This window comes from Bombina bombina, chromosome 3 (genome assembly GCF_027579735.1).
Source record: "Bombina bombina isolate aBomBom1 chromosome 3, aBomBom1.pri, whole genome shotgun sequence".
NCBI lineage: Eukaryota > Metazoa > Chordata > Amphibia > Anura > Bombinatoridae > Bombina > Bombina bombina.
In genome coordinates, this window is record NC_069501.1 from 946,325,463 (window position 1) to 946,342,742 (window position 17,280).

Consider the following 17,280-nt stretch of genomic DNA (forward strand, 5'->3'; position numbering starts at 1 on the left):
GGGTCCCTAACCAAGCAGTTTCACAATGTATACTTTTAAACAAACTGAGAATTAACACCAGGGTGTCACAATTTTTGTAAGTTTTCCTTTGGGCCTGTTACCCAGGCTGTTCAGGGGTTAACTGCCTGGGTTGCTGGAAACTGTGCAGCTGTCTGTAAATATTCAGGACTGTGGGGTTCACAGTGACTTGGGATGTGTAATTTGTCCAGTCTGAGAGTACAGTCCGTTTTTGTGTTTGTGTGTGTATATATATGTATTAAAAATAGAAAATTACCATGAACGAAGCCAAAGTGATAGAAAAACGGATCACTTTATTCCATAAAAAAGTATGTAGACATACAAAACCATTTACATATATATAAACATACAAATACCACCAATTCCTTTTAAAAAATGTGCCAAAAAATTACATAATTTCCCAAAAATGTATACACTTCTTTGAACCGGAAATACTTATTATGTACTTCTGGATATGTGTACACAATTCGCCTGACGTAGTTTCCCCAAATGCAGTGTAACATAACCATAATATTATATGCAACATATAGTGCCTAGGAAGCATCGTCCTAGTATAACAATAGGGACCAAGTCATATATCGCTGTTCCATACAGCTACAAAGTGATGACCGAAGGGTGTTTACATTATTACATCCGTTTAGTGTCTCAGCCGGGTAATACGTCACTTCCGGTTTCGTCAATACCGGAACTCTTACTGTTATTATCGATGTCCGGCGGAGAGCATAACTGTTGCACATCAACATGGCAACACAAAAGAAAATACAATGAACCCTTTATATAGGTAAGTGAACATAACACATCTACTAAATAAATATATACATTTGATCTATCGGAATAATCTGGCAAACTAAGGACAATCATGAAATAGTGATCTGTATGAATAAATAACCAATGTGAAATAAAACAAGTACAGTACATTCTGACAATATATACAACATTTTATACAAATAACGCATATGTCCAGAGAATGGATTAAAGACTATCTAGGTATTACATTGTTACACAGATGATATGGAGGTTGCTACTTTTACATAAGCCTGTGCACCCTTCACTTGTTCCCAGTTTGTTGGATTGAGAGCTTGCATTGTGTGGCTGTTTTAGGGTCCCAGGTTTTGGAAAGGACCTTGACGTGGTACCTGGGCTTGTCCCATTTGGCCATATACGGTAACTAACTCTTCCATTTTTGCTTTTAATCTTAGCTGAGAGCTTGTAAGTGAGTGCTGAATTTTCTCTGTGTGTTGTATTAGGTTGATACTTTTGCTTACCCCCAAAGTAGCAACATTATGATGGAAACATAAAAGAAGCAATACATATTATCAGCTCTTTGGTTATAACCGGAGATCAAAGTGTGTTACTGTGAGAAGGATGTAAGCGGATAACCTGGTCTAGGGGGTTTGTCCATGTGGTACTACATAGAAAAAACCCAAGGGACTATCCGTGAGTGCATGGCAAATTATCGGATGCCTATAAGGCAAGCTATCATGAAGGGGGAATTAGAGCAACCGGTGGCACGTCACTGGATTAAGGCTAAGCATCCAGTCTCCTCAGTCAGGGTAATTCTCATTGACCACATTCCCAAACCTATACAAGGTGGAGACAGGAATAAACTGCTATTAAAAAGGGAGGCAGAGTGGATGTTCAGATTGGACACTCACTATCCACCCGAAAGGACTCCATTCCATGCCCGATTTGGCTCTTTAATATAAGGAGAATAATAAATGCTGTGTATTAAAATGAGGGAGTTAGCATAGTTGTGGATGGGGACATGTTTGAAGCTTCCTTCTGTCTATAGATTGGAGTGGTGCCCCTATTCATTGTCAGTTGTATCCTCATGTGCGCTGACAGGCTCTATGGGTCTGCACGTTCACATGATTACCCACTAGACCAGGTTATTCGCTTACATCCTTCTCATAGTAACACATTTTGATCTCCGGTTATAACCAAAGGGCTGATAAGATGTATTGCTCCTTTTATGTTTCCATCATAATGTTGTTACTTTGGGTGTAGGCAAAAGTAGAAAAATCCATATTATCTGTGTAACGATGTAATACCTAGATAGTCTTTAATCCATACTGTACTGTAATGTACTGTACTTGTTGTATTTCACATTGGTTATTTATTTAAACAGATCACTATTTCATGATTGTCCTTAGTTTGCCAGATTATTCAGGTAGCTCAAATGTATATCTTTATTTAGTAGATGTGTTATGTTCACTTACCTATATAAAGGGTTTATTGTATTTTCTTTTGTGTTGCCTTGTTGATGTGCAACAGTTATGCTCTCCGCCGGACATCACACTTAACAGTAAGATTTTCGGTATTGACTAAACCGGAAGTGGCACGATACCCGGCTGAGACACTAACCAGATGTAATAATGTAAACACCCTCCGGTCATCACTTTGTATCTGTATGGAACAGTGATATATGACTTGGTCACTATATATACTAGGACGATGTTTCCTAGGCACTATATGTTGTATATAACATTATTATGTTACACTGCATTTGGGCAAACTACGCCAGGCGAATTGTGTACACATATCCGGAAGTACATGATAAGTACTTCCGGTTCAAAGAAGTGTATACATTTTTGGGCACCGGAAATGATGATGTAATTTTTTGGCGCATTTTTTCAACAGGAATTGGGTGGTATTTGTCTGTTTGTACACTATTTAAGCACTGCACTTGTGAGTTATTATTGTTCTGAAGAAGGGGAAACATATCCCCGAAACGCCAATAAACTCGGCTATTCTTTGTTGATGCAAATGCTGGTCTGTTCCTGTTCTTGGTATTGTATGTACGTGTGTGTGTGTGTGTATTCCTCTCACTTCCCATGATCTTTAGTCATTTTCTTTTTCCTCCTTGATGTGGAGTGAAGTGTAAGTGAAGTACAAGAGCTACTCATTGTTTGAAAGGGGATCCTCTAACCGATCTGAGGCCCAAATCCTCCTCACAGTAACCTGCCATTCATAGGGCAGACAAGGAGTGTTCAGCCAGGCAGTGGAAGGTTTTTTCTGAGTGAAGAAATGTTGGGAAAATGTGGCCTTGTCCCCCAATCCCCTGGGTTGAGATGTGGTTACTAACTTAGATCCTTGGCATTATTCTTGCACTGCCTAGGATGTGCTTGTCTACTGGAAGCAAGTTGCTGCGGCTGAGATAAGCACAGGGGAAAGAGGTGCTGAGAGGAAAGTATCTGCACCTTTATAGCCCACCAGCTATTAGTATGAACATGTTTTAAAACCACAAGAGTATGCGATTTTAGCCCCGTCCCCTTTGACGTCAACTATGACGTACAGGAGGGCCGCCAACTTGCTGTGCTCGCCTTGCGACATTGAGCCGACTTACCGGGGAGCACTTTGACTGATGTGGGTTACAGGGAGGGGGGTGGGCGCGCTGTGGCTGGTGCGGCTTACAGGGAGGGGGGTGCGCTGGGACTTACGTGGGTTGGGGGCTGATGGTGGTTACAGGTAGTGCGGTTCTTATGATGTTAAAGGGGGTGCTTATTGGGTGATTGCAGTGGGAGCTGATGGGTCTTATGTAGGTTACAGATGGGGCTTATGGGGGGGTTACAGGGGGTGCGGGGTTACAGTGGGAGCTGATGGGGCTTATTTAGGTTACAGAGGGGGGCTTATGGGGGTTACCGGTGGTTCTGATGTGAAAATCGCAATTAAATTGCGATTAAATCGCAATCAAAATGCGATTTTCCCCCCATATCGCCCAGCCCTACTTCACACCATACGCCTTATATTAGCATTTTTATAGCACTTTTTAAAAAAAACTTTTTTGAGGTTACTGTTACTTAAATTTAACGCGGTCGGCTTTGCAAGCTCAGAAGTTGCTTCTAAGCTATGCACCATATGTTTTTCTTCACCTGTGATAAATTTCAGCTTGTTACCTTCTGTTTTTTAGCTTTTGCATTTACTGGTAGCGCAGGTGCACAAAGGATTAACTGTTTTAGCCTGCTTTTTAGTGTGCCTTTTCTGTGTTATAATCCTCTCCTGTTCCTATGTTGTAACATCTCAGTGTGTAGGAAGGTCCTCAGGACCGGTGAAGGTGGTAAGGCACTCTGATCTTCAGAGCTTAGCATCAAATTGGGGGTACAAATTTTATTTAACCCATTATGTGCTGCTATTTGCTGTGTAAGTTTTTTGTTTTTGTTTTGGGTTTTTTACAGTTTTTTCAGCATTTACCCTTTAAAGGTTAATCAGTTTTTCATTGTTCCTTTTCTGCCCTTCAGGGTAAAGTATCTGTGTCCTTATACTGCTTATCTGCTCTTGTATATCTCTGAGTGAATTTAAAGCTTAATGAGAAAGTGCCCAGTTTTTTTAAATACTCATAAAAACAGGGGCACTTTCATTCATTAAACTTTACATTTAAGCATTTTGTTTTTAAATACTTACATTTTTCCTTATGACAGCAGTCCGGCGATCTTCCGCCCGCAGCTCCTGCTAAACTTAGCATATCGATGACGAATTCAGCTTCATCTAATCATTGCGTGGCCTCGCGAGCTGGATGCCTTGGGGTGCACGCAATGATTGGAGGAAGCTCAGTTTGTCATTGCTGTGCTAAGTGTACAGCAGGAGCTGCGAGCGGAAGATCCGCCGGTCTGCTGTCATAAGGAAAAAGGTAAGCATTTAAAAACAAAAACACTTAAATGTAAAGTTTAATGAATTAGAGTTCCTCTGTTTTTAAGAGTATTTCTCAGTATTATTATTTTATTATTATTATTCTTTATTTATAAATCGCCAAAAGATTCCGCAGCACTGTCCATGGGTACAAAGATAAAAGTACAGTACAATAAAATATAAAGACACCAGACAATGTTTAACAAACAAATACAGGGGGAATTGAGGGCCCTGTTCCCATGAGAACTTACAATCTAAATAAACTTTACATTCACTTTAAGCTATTTTCTTACTGGTACTATGGAGCAAACTGGTGCAGCTCAGGCTTTTAGTCCATCAGCTGATCATCTAGAAGGGAGATCCTTTGTTACTTTAACCCCTTCTAGTTTGTGTTTGCTTTGTAAGGATTCCACAGCTTTGTATCTCTTGTCTTTTGCTAATCCTAAACACAGTGTTACTGTGCTTTAGAGTGTGCAGGGGTTTTTACCCTATAAGAGTTGCTCCCAGCTCCCAGGAGAGTTCATCTGAACTTTCTACAAAAGGTAAGAAATATATTCACTCTGCTATAGTGAGGTGTCAGATTGCTTGCCCTCAGCTGTTAAGTGCAGACATTTTTATAAGATTTAAAGCTGGTCCTTCTTTGTCCTTTAGCTTATCAGGCACTTCCCTTAGGAGCGGTCACACTAAGTTACCCATTAATGATACAAGTGTTTCTGACTCTGAGGATAGTCTCTCTGAATCTCAGCACCCTGTTTATGTGGCAGAGGATATGTCCTTTAATTCAGTATAACATTTGTATATATTCTCAACCTAATCTTACTCTGAACACATCATTCTATCAATAATTTGTTTAGTGTTTAATGTGCCTTTAATATATTTCGTTATGATGACTGAGCACACTTGCATTTCCCTCCTGCAAATGCTTCTCCCCCTGATTTTATCACAACTAGCGCTTGGAGTATGTGCAAGAGAGAAATGTATGTAAACCTACCATATCTTTGTACGTGCAGCAGGCCATTCTGAAAGTCATCACTTACTAGGGACAGTAAAGCCAAATTTAAACTTTCACATACAGCCTCTAATTTTTAACAATTTTACAATTTACTTCTGTTATCAAATTTGCTTTGTTCTTTTGGTATTCTTGTTTGTTGTACATTGTTACAAACACTGTTGCCATAGACTGCTAAAGCCACTCGCACACTCCTTAGCCACTATGAGCCAACCTAGATCAACCCTTCAAACAAGGATTCCAAGTAAATTTGATAATAGGAGTAAACTGGAAAGATGTTTAAAATTGCAGGCTGTATCTGAATCAGGAAAGTTTAATTATGACTTTACTGTCTCTTTAATAACTAACAGTCAGGTAGATTACGAGTTTTGCGTTACGGCTTTTAACGCTGAAAAAATGGCGATTTCAACGTAATGGCAGGAACACACTATTACGAGTTGTGTCGTTATAGCTATACCGCAAGAATTCTAGCCTGTAATGCAACGTCCATTCCGCACTCCAAAAAAAAAAATTTTTTGTGTGGGATTTTCATAGCGCCGGTATTACAGGTTGTGCGGTGAGGCTAAAATGCTTGCGTTACAGCCTATACCGACACGATCCATACCGCCATCTGAGAGCAGTAGTTATGAGTTTTGTGTAACAAAAATGTTTCACAAAACTCATAACTAAAATGTTACAAAGTACACTAACACCCATACACTACCTATTAACCCCTAAACCGCCACCCTCCTGCATCGTAAACACCACGAGAGGGGACTTCGCTGATCAGTTACAGATGGAGGTTTCTGCGGCCATTAATGTGATGCCTTGTCCTTCTACAGCACTGCTATCCGTCTCAGGGGTCTTCGACTCTGCTGGATATCTCAGATAGATTATCCGCTGAGGAGGACAAATCTGACTTATCAGAGGATGTCGCTTCTGGGTCGGAATCTAGGCCTCCGTCTGCGAAGGAACCATAATTCAAGTTTAAAATGGAGCATTTGCGCTTCCTGCTGAAGGAGGTGCTTGCTACGTTGGAGGTTCCGGAACCGAAATTACCGGAAGAATCTTCGATCCCTAAACTTGATAGAGTTTACAAGGACAGGGTAGTGCCTCAGGCCTTCCCGGTTCCCATCAAGATAATTAATATTATTAAGAATGAATGGGAGAAACTTAGCTCGTCCTTTCCCCCCTCTTCTTCTTTTAAAAAGCTATTCCCCGTTCCGGACTCGCATCTTGAGCTGTGGGGAACCCTCCCTAAGGTGGATGGTGCTATCTCCACGCTCACTAAGAGAACGACTATTCTGCTTGAGGATAGCTCTTCTTTCAAGGAACCAATGGATAAAAACATGGAGTCCATGTTGCGAAAGATGTTCCAACTCACGGGGTTCGTTTTTCAACCGGCGGCGGTCGCTGCGGTGGCAGGTGCGGCTACCTACTGGTGTGACGCTCTGTCAGCGATAGTCGAGGTGGAGACTCCCCTCGAAGAGATTCAAGAATGAATTAAGGCCTTAGTGGTAGTGCATTCATACATTTGTGATGCTAACATGCAGATTATTCACCTGAATGCTAAGACATCAGGTTTTTCTGTTTTAGCCCGCAGGGCTTTATGGTTAAAGTCGTGGTCTGCTGACATGACTTCCAAGTCTTGCTTGCTTTCCCTCCCGTTCAAGGGGAAAGTTTTGTTTGGCCCGGGCCTGGATTCCATCATATCTATGGTCACAGGTGGCAAAGGTGCCTTCTTGCCTCATGATAAGAAGACTAAACCTAAGGGGTTTACTTTTCGTCCCTTTTGTGTGGACAAGTCTCAGCGCCAGCAGCCTGCCGCAAAGTCTGAGCAGTCCAAAGGTTCTTGGAAGCCAGCTAACTCTTGGAACATGTTCAAGCAGAACAAGAAGCCCGCCGAGTCAAAATCGGCATGAAGGGGCGGCCCCCGATCCGTCCTCGGATCAGGTAGCGAGCAGACTATCTGTTTTTGCAGAGGCCTGGAGAAGAGACGTTATAGAGCCTTGGGTTCTGGAGGTCATTGCCCAGGGTTACAGGATAGGATTCAAGTCATATCCGCCCAGAGGCAGGTTCCTCCTGTTAAACATATCTTCAAGACCAGATAAAAGAGACACCTTCCTGGGGTGTTTGAGGGATATCCTGGTCCAAGCGCCGTCCTACAGTCTTGCGGAGCATCACTTGAGGGCTCTTCTCCTTCGATCCCAGATAAACGAAGGGAAGAATTCTTTGGTCCCCAGCAACAGGGTGGACTTCCTGGGTATGATAATAGATTCTTCAGTCATGAAGATATTCTTGACAGATCAGAGACGTCTGGTTCCAGGTCCTTTTCTACACCAAAATCTTGATTCTCTGAGGATGACTGCGTGGAGATTGAACGTCTAGTCTTCGCCAAGAGAGGATTTTCGGAGAGAGTGATTGACACTTTCGTTCAGGCCAGGAAGCCGGTCACTCAACGCATCTATCACAAGGTGTGGAGGACCTACTTGTCCTGGTGTGAGGAAAGAGGATACCCCTGGCACAAGGTCAGGGTATACAGGATTTTGGCCTTTCTCCAGGATGGTCTGGATAAGGGTCTTTCAGCCAGCTCCCTAAGGGGACAAATTTTGGCATTATCTGTACTGTTGCATAAGAAGCTTGCGGAGCTTCCTGATATTCAGTCTTTTGTTCAGGCTCTGTCTTTAGGAATTCGGCTCCTTGGAGCTTAAACTTGGTTCTTAAGGTTTTGCAGAGGGCTCCGTTTGAGCCTATGCATGCTCTTGACATTAAGACTCTCATGGAAAGTCCTATTCCTACTCGCTATTGCATTGGCACGCAGAATCTCTAAGTTGGTCTTGCAATGTGAGCCTCCCTATTTAAGGAGGCTGTAAAGTTTATTTACTGTTTCACAACATGTCTGATATGGAGCAAGAGCCTGCTCTCATGAATTCATACATATTATGTTTAGATGCACAAATTGCAGCTCCTATGCAATTTTGTTCTTCATTTGTCAAGAAAACCTTGCAAAATAATGGTAATTTTTTTAGCCTAGTGTCTCTCAGGATGATGCTGTTAAAATAATACCTCAGCTTTCTCCTGCTACGTCCCAAGCCTCAATGGAGTCACATTCAGTGCCCTGCGGTTCCTTTATAACTCCGAATGGAGTTTATTTAAAAGCAGAAATTGCTGCCCAGGTATTTTCAGCGGTTTCTGCGGCATTAGCTGCCATTCCCAGATTACAGAAAAAACGCAAGAAATCTAGAAATTCAGAAATTAAGGTGCCTGTCCTCAGTTCTGCTTCCCAAGTTGCCCTTTCTCATATGTCTGATGAGGAAGATACATCGGGATTTTCTGAGGGTGAAATCTCAGTTTCGGACAGTATAATTCCTTCTTCTGGGACTGAGGTGGTATCCTTCAGATTTAAGCTTGAACACTTTTGTGTATTGTTAATGGAGGTTTTAGCTACTTTAGATGACTCCGATACCCCTGTCGTCACTGCTAAGAAATCTAGTAGACTTAATAGATTCTTTGATGAGCCTTCCACTTCGGAGGTTTTTCCTGTGCTGGACCGTGCTAGGGAGATTATCTAACAGGAATGGGAGAAACCAGGGGTGTCGTTTTCCCCGTCTCACTTTTTTAGGAAAATGTTTCCTGTCAAGGACTCCATTAGAGACCTTTGGTATATTGTACCCAAAGTTGAAGGGGCCATTTCCACTCTGGCTTAGAGAACCACTATTCCTATTGAGGATAGCTGCTCTTTTAAGGATCCGATGGACAAGAAGCTGAAGGCTTATTTGAAAAAGATTTATGTCCATCAAGGTCTCCAATGGCAACCTGCTGTGTGTATTGCCAATGTGACTAGTGTGGCATCTTATTGGTTCAATGCCTTGTGTGATTCTCTTCAAGTAGAGACTTCCTTGGATGAAATTCAATATAGAATTAAAGCTCTTAAATTGATCAATTCCTTTATTGCAGATGCCATTTTACAGATTGTTAAACTAGGAGCTAAAACTTCTAGTTTCGCTGTCCTAGCCCGCAGGGCGTTATGGTTGAAATCCTGGTCTGCGGACGTTTCCGCTTCTGGCGATTCCTTACAAAGGCAAATCCTTGTTTGGACCCGGTTTGGCAGAAATTATCTCTGATATTACGGGTGGAAAAGGGTCTTTTTCTACCTCCAGATAAGAAGAATAGGCCTAAAGGACATCAGAGTAATTTTCGTTCCTTTCGTAACTTCAGAGGAAAGCCTTCCCCTTCTTCTTCCAAGCAGGAATAATCCAAGTCTTCTTGGAACACCAATCAGTCTTGGAACAAGGGGAAACAATCAAAGAAAACCGCAGCTGATTCCAAATCAGCATGAAGGGTTTGCCCCTGATCCGGGATCGGATCAGGTTGGGGGCAGATTTTTCCAGTTCTTTCAAGCCTGGATACGAGATGTCCCAGATCCCTGGACTGTAGACATAGTATTCCAGGGTTACAAATTGGAATTCAAGACTTTTCCTCCCAGAGGCAGATTCCATCTCTCACGATTATCTGCACACCAGATAAAGAGAGAGGCGTTCTTGAAATGTATAGAACATCTTTCCTTCCTGGAAGTGATAGTTCCAGTGCACGAACAGGGTCTCGGATTCTACTCTAACCTATTTGTGGTTCAAAAAAGAGGGAACTTTCCGTCCCATTCTAAACTTGAAGTGTCAACAAATTTCTCAAAGTTACATCCTTAAAGATAGACTATACGCTCCATTCTTCTTTTAGTAAAAGAGGGTCAGTTCATGACAACCATAGATCTAAAGGATGTGTATCTTCATGTTCCTATTCACAGGGACCATCACAGATTCCTGAGATTTGCCTATCTGGACAAACATTTCCAGTTTGTGGCCCTTCCATTTGGTCTAGCCACGGCTCCGAGAATTTTTCAAAGGTTCTGGGGGCTCTTGTGGCAGTGATTCATTCTTGTGGAATTGCTGTGGCACCCTACCTGGACGACATATTGGTTCAGGCGCCATCTTTTCAACAATCAAAATCTCACACAGAGATATTGTTGTCTTTTCTTTGTTTCAACGGATGGAATGTGAATCTGGAAAAAAGCTCCCTTTCCCCTGCTACAAGAGTAGACCATAATAGATTCTCTATTGATGAAGATTTTTCTGACAGAGGTCAGTAAAAATCATTTCCTCTTGCCTCTCTCTTCAGGCTACTGCTTATCCTTCAGTGGCTCAATGTATGGAGGTAATCGGTCTGATGGTGGCTTCCATGGACATCATTGCATTCCATAGACATTAAGTTGTTATCTTGGAAGGTTTTGTTTCTTGTTGCTATCTCTTCTGCTCGAAGAGTCTCGGAACTCTCAGCTCTACAGTGTGATTCCCCTTATCCTTTTTTTCATGCCGATAAGGCGGTTCTTCGTACTAAGTTAGGTTTCCTTCCTAAGGTTGTTTCTAATAGAAATATCAATCAGGAAATTGTTGTTCCCTCTCTGTGTCCTAATCCTTCTTCATCCAAAGAACGTTTGTTACACAATTTGGATGTTGTACGTGCTTTTTCTACTTACAGGCGACTAAGGATTTTCGCCAGTCCTCTGCCCTCTTTGTTTCTCTGGGAAACGTAAAGGTCAGAAAGCTGCTGCTACTACTCTTTCTTTTTGGTTACTAAGTATAATTCGTTTGGCTTATGAGACTGCTGGACAGCAGCCTCCTGAGAGAATTACGGCTCATTCCACAAGAGCTCTTCTTGGGCTTTCAAAAATGAAGCTTATGTGGAACAAATTTGCAAGACTGCAACTTGGTATTCTCTACATACATTTTCCAAATTTGAGGCTTCTAATGGGAGAAAGGTTCTTCAAGCGGTGGTGCCTTCTGTTTAGGACTGTCTGTCTTGTCCCTCCCTATTTATCCGTGTCCTCTAGCTTGGGTATTTCCCAACAGTAATTACTCAAACCGTGGACTCACCATATCTTAGTATCTTAGGAAAGAAAAACAAAATGTATGCTTACCTGATAATTGTATTTCTTTCTGGATATGGTGAGTCCACAGCCTCACCCTTTATTTTAAGACAGTTGTTCTTTTGACTATAACCTCAGGCACCTCTACACCTTGTGTTACTCCTTTTTCTCCATTTCCCTTCAGTCGAATGACTGGGGATTGTGGGTAAGGGAGTGATACTTAGCAGTTTAACTGTGGTGCTCTTTGCCTCCTCCTGCTGGCCAGTAGTGATATTCCCAACAGTAATTACTCAAGCCGTGGACTCACCATATCTGGAAATACATTTATCAGGTAAGCATAAATTTAGCTTTTTTGTAAGCTTAGTGTTTTTTATTTTTCGTAATTTAGTGTTTATTATTTTTTGTAATTTTAGATTTTTTTAATTTTTCTCGTAGTGTTAGGTTTTTTAAATTTATAATGTAGATATTTTAATAGGTAGTATTTTTTTTATTTTATTAGAATAGTAAGGTTAGATTAATTTATAGTTTGCTAGGTTTATTTTTATTTCACAGGTAAGTTTTTATTTATTTAAATATAGTTATAGTGTAATTTAAAGTAGGGGGGTGTTAGGTTTAGGGTGTTAATTGTTTAATTTAGTGTTTTGCAATGTGGGGGGTGGCGGTTTAGGGGTTAATAGGTTTATTTAGTGGTGGCGATGTGGGAGGTCGGAGGTTTAGGGGTTCATAACTTTATTATAGTGTTGGCAATGTCGGGGAGCGGCAGAATAGGGGTTAATAACTTTTATTAGTGTTTACGATGTCGGGAGCGGCAGATTAGGGGTTAATAGCTTTATTTAGGTGTCTGCGATGTTGGGGCGGCAGATTAGCGGTGTTTAAACTCAGGGTTTATGTTAGGGTTTTGGGTTTAAACGTAACTTTTTTCCCCCATAGACCTCAGTGGGGTTGCGTTATGGAGATTTCTTTCCTAAGATATGGTGAGTCCACGGCTTCATCGTTTACTGTTGGGAATATCACTCCTGGCCAACATGAGGAGGCAAAGAGCACCACAGCAGAACTGTTAAGTATCACTTTCCTACCCATAAACCCCCATTCATTCTCTTTGCCTTGATGCATGGTGGAAGTAAAGTTTAGGTGTCTGAAGTAAATTTGATTCTTTCACTACAAGCAAGATTTTATTATTTTAAGATAGAGTAGGTTTACTCTGATCTTCCCTTCAAGATTGTATCTAGCCGTAATCCACATTAGTCTCTCCAGTAGAGCAGTGGTGGCTTTAAAGCAGTTAAGAACTTGTAAGGTGGGCCTTGCTGCGTTTTCCCAACTTGTTGCTGCCCTTGTACATAAAGCCAAAGCAGGTTTGCTATGATCTTCCCTTTTTCTACAAGCATCTGTGAGGAGTGGCTTCCTCTCACGCCGAGTAAGCTGTCGTCCTGCCGGGCGGCTAGTTACAGGCAAGTGCTGTTTGTCTTCCAGGTGGGAGATTTGCACTTAAAGGGACATGAAACACAAAATGTATTATTATTACGTGATTTAGGTAGAACATACAATTTTAAACAACTTTCCAGTTTACTTCTATTATCACATTTGTTTCATTCTTTTTGGTATCATTTGTTGAAGGAGCAGCGATGCACTATTGGTTTCTAACTGAACACATGGGTGGGCCAATGGCAATTGGTATATATATGCAGCCACCAATCAGCAGCTGCTCCTGAGCTTTCCTAGATAAACCTTTCTGCAAAGGATAACAAAAGAAAGAAGCAAATTAAATAATAGAAATAAATTGGAAAATTCTTTAAAATTGTATTTTTTGTCTAAATCATGAATGTCTAATTATGACTTTACTGTACCTTTAAGGATTCATGTAAACTACTTATGGGGACACTTATATATCCTAGTTAGGATATCCTTTATGGCAGTATGCAGGCACTACTTTAGTTAGAATAAAGGGGTTAACGTTTATGTGAGGCTATTTCTTTATTGGTGGCAAATGAGTCTGTGGAAATTTTGGATGGTGTTTGCTACTTATCTATGTCATATATGACTGGGGTTTGTGAGTCTGACAGGGGTTCTTTTTTTACATCGTATGCTTAGTTTATTATTGAAATGCTAAACATCAGTGGTGTTTTTTTTGTTTTTTTCATTATCTTACTAATAGCCTGTTATACACTGTGTGCAGAATTATTAGGCAAATGAGTATTTTGACCACATCATCCTCTTTATGCATGTTGTCTTACTCCAAGCTGTATAGGCTCGAAAGCCTACTACCAATTAAGCATATTAGGTGATGTGCATCTCTGTAATGAGAAGGGGTGTGGTCTAATGACATCAACACCCTATATCAGGTGTGCATAATTATTAGGCAACTTCCTTTCCTTTGGCAAAATGGGTCAAAAGAAGGACTTGACAGGCTCAGAAAAGTAAAAAATAGTGAGATATCTTGCAGAGGGATGCAGCACTCTTAAAATTGCAAAGCTTCTGAAGCGTGATCATCGAACAATCAAGCTTTTCATTCAAAATAGTCAACAGGGTCGCAAGAAGCGTGTGGAAAAACCAAGGCACAAAATAACTGCCCATGAACTGAGAAACGTCAAGCGTGCAGCTGCCAAGATGCCACTTGCCACCAGTTTGGCCATATTTCAGAGCTGCAACATCACTGGAGTGCCCAAAAGCACAAGGTGTGCAATACTCAGAGACATGGCCAAGGTAAGAAAGGCTGAAAGACGACTACCACTGAACAAGACACACAAGCTGAAACGTCAAGACTGGGCCAAGAAATATCTCAAGACTGATTTTTCTAAGGTTTTATGGACTGATGAAATGAGAGTGAGTCTTGATGGGCCAGATGGATGGGCCCGTGGCTGGATTGGTAAAGGGCAGAGAGCTCCAGTCCGACTCAGACGCCAGCAAGGTGGAGGTGGAGTACTGGTTTGGGCTGGTATCATCAAAGATGAGCTTGTGGGGCCTTTTCGGGTTGAGGATGGAGTCAAGCTCAACTCCCAGTCCTACTGCCAGTTTCTGGAAGACACCTTCTTCAAGCAGTGGTACAGGAAGAAGTCTGCATCCTTCAAGAAAAACATGATTTTCATGCAGGACAATGCTCCATCACACGCGTCCAAGTACTCCACAGCGTGGCTGGCAAGAAAGGGTATAAAAGAAGAAAATCTAATGACATGGCCTCCTTGTTCACCTGATCTGAACCCCATTGAGAACCTGTGGTCCATCATCAAATGTGAGATTTACAAGGAGGGAAAACAGTACACCTATCTGAACAGTGTCTGGGAGGCTGTGGTTGCTGCTGCACGCAATGTTGATGGTGAACAGATCAAAACACTGACAGAATCCATGGATGGCAGGCTTTTGAGTGTCCTTGCAAAGAAAGGTGGCTATATTGGTCACTGATTTGTTTTTGTTTTGTTTTTGAATGTCAGAAATGTATATTTGTGAATGTGGAGATGTTATATTGGTTTCACTGGTAAAAATAAATAATTGAAATGGGTATATATTTGTTTTTTGTTAAGTTGCCTAATAATTATGCACAGTAATAGTCACCTGCACACACAGATATCCCCCTAAAATAGCTATAACTAAAAACAAACTAAAAACTACTTCCAAAAATATTCAGCTTTGATATTAATGAGTTTTTTGGGTTCATTGAGAACATGGTTGTTGTTCAATAATAAAATTAATCCTCAAAAATACAACTTGCCTAATAATTCTGCACTCCCTGTAGTAGAGGTACTTTGGAGTACTTAAGCTTTTTTCTCCTGCCATATTTAAAATGTCAGCGGTATAGCTTTTAAACAGAGGCTGTCTATATATTATGTATATATTGGGTATATCAAATCTTAAAGTGACTGCACATATTGTTACGATTTTTTTCTGTTCTGTAAATTGCTTAAAGTGACCTTGAAGTTTTTTCATAGAAGCATTATAGTCCTTAATACATGATATGGACAGTGTTATTATACTTGGAACAAGATTGTTCCTGTGTATTATAAAATGTATGTTTCTTGCCATTTTTATATGATTTACAAAGCTTTTGATTGTGTGTATAGCTTGTTGCATTCTAAGCCTCATGTCTCTCAGGATGATGCTGTTCAGGCATAGCCACAGCTTTCTCCTTCTATGTCCCAAGCCTCTGGCGTCACATGCAGTGCCCTGCGGTTCCTCTCAATCTCCTGGAGGAGTGTGTTTGCTTACAGACTATGCAGCTCAGGTATCCTCTGTGATATGAGGCTTTGTTTTTTCTTTCCTACAGGGAAAATGCAAGAGGACATTTAAAGTTTCAGATAGTAAGGTTTCTGCGCCACATTCTGCTACACAGGTTGTTCTCTCTCCCGAGTTTGGTGAGGAGGTCCGCAGGTATCTTCTGAGGGTGAAATCTCAGACTTGGACAGTATAATTCCTTTATCTGATGCTGCAGTCATCTCATTCAGATGTATGCTTGAACACCTTGGCCCCTATTTATTAAAGTCTGGCGGACCAGATCCGACAGTGCGGATCAGGTCCGCCAGACTTCGCTGAATACGGCGAGCAATACGCTCGCCGTATTCAGCATTGCACCAGCAGCTCACAAGACCTGCTGGTGCAACACCGCCCCCTGCAGACTCGCGGCCAATAGGCCGCCAGCAGGGGGGTGTCAATCAACTCGATCGGGTTGATTTCCGCCGATGTGTGTCCGCCTGCTCAGAGCAGGAGGACAGGTTATGGAGCAGCGGTCTTTGTGACCGCTGCTTCATAACTGCTGTTTCTGGCGAGCCTGCAGGCTCGCCAGAAACACGGGGCATCAAGCTCCATTCGGAGCTTGATACATATGCCCCATAGTGTATTGTTAAGAGAGGTTTTGACTACTTCAACGACATTGATTACCTTGTCGTTGTCAACCTTGGAAGTTTAGTAAACTTTTTATCTCTGTAATGTTCCTTACCTTGAGGAAGTGTTGTAGATGTGCTATGAATTTTTTTTTTCCACAGGAAGAAAAGAAGCTAGGATACTTTTCTCCTTGTTTCCATCCTTTAAAGGATTTTTCATTAAAATGCACGGTGCCTTAAGTAGAAGTTTCTACAAGGACAAGAGAAATTCGATTCCTTTAGGGGATAGTTACTCCTCTGCGTATCCATAGATTAAGAAGCTGGAGATTTCCTTGCTTTTGTAGAGCAATGCCTTGTCTATTTAGACTTGCTGTGCTAGCCCGCAGAACATTGTGGCTGAATCTTTGGTCAGCTGAGCAGCCTACCTGTACTTTACAACTAAGGCTGGGTTTTGTGTCCTATCGGCGGCTTGACTGCCTTGGAAACTCTTGGTTTAGAGTTCGAACCCAGGTACAAATGCTGGGTTTTTGTGTAAATTTCCAATTGTACTCCAAACATGCTTATTTTAAACTGCAGATGCAGGTTCAATTTCCAATTTGATCAAGACTTGTCACAATCTGTGGCCATCATTTGATTAGTTCTTAATATTCTTCTAAGTCCAAGATTCTGCTGCTTCCCTTCAGGGGTAGCACTTTGGTCTGGAAGGTAGAAGGAGACCTGGTCTTTGACTTACGGGTGGATAAAGGTTTTTTCTATCACTCGTCAAGCGGAACTTACTAGAGGAAGTCTTTCTTTTCCTCTTTCTGCTGTTTTTTTCCGGTTTTTGGAAACCCAACCGGTCTTAGTTCAGGGGGTAGCAATCTAGGATTTCATCCCAGGGGCAGTTTTCTCCTTTCTAGCGTATCTGTAGTCCAGGTATG

The 17,280-nt window shown here is 41.5% G+C and overlaps 1 protein-coding gene across 1 annotated transcript in view; it reads left to right on the forward strand.

Annotated features, from left to right (window-relative positions):
* Positions 1 to 17,280, forward strand: part of DGKH (diacylglycerol kinase eta) — an 800,492-nt gene that overhangs the window by 661,282 nt on the left and 121,930 nt on the right.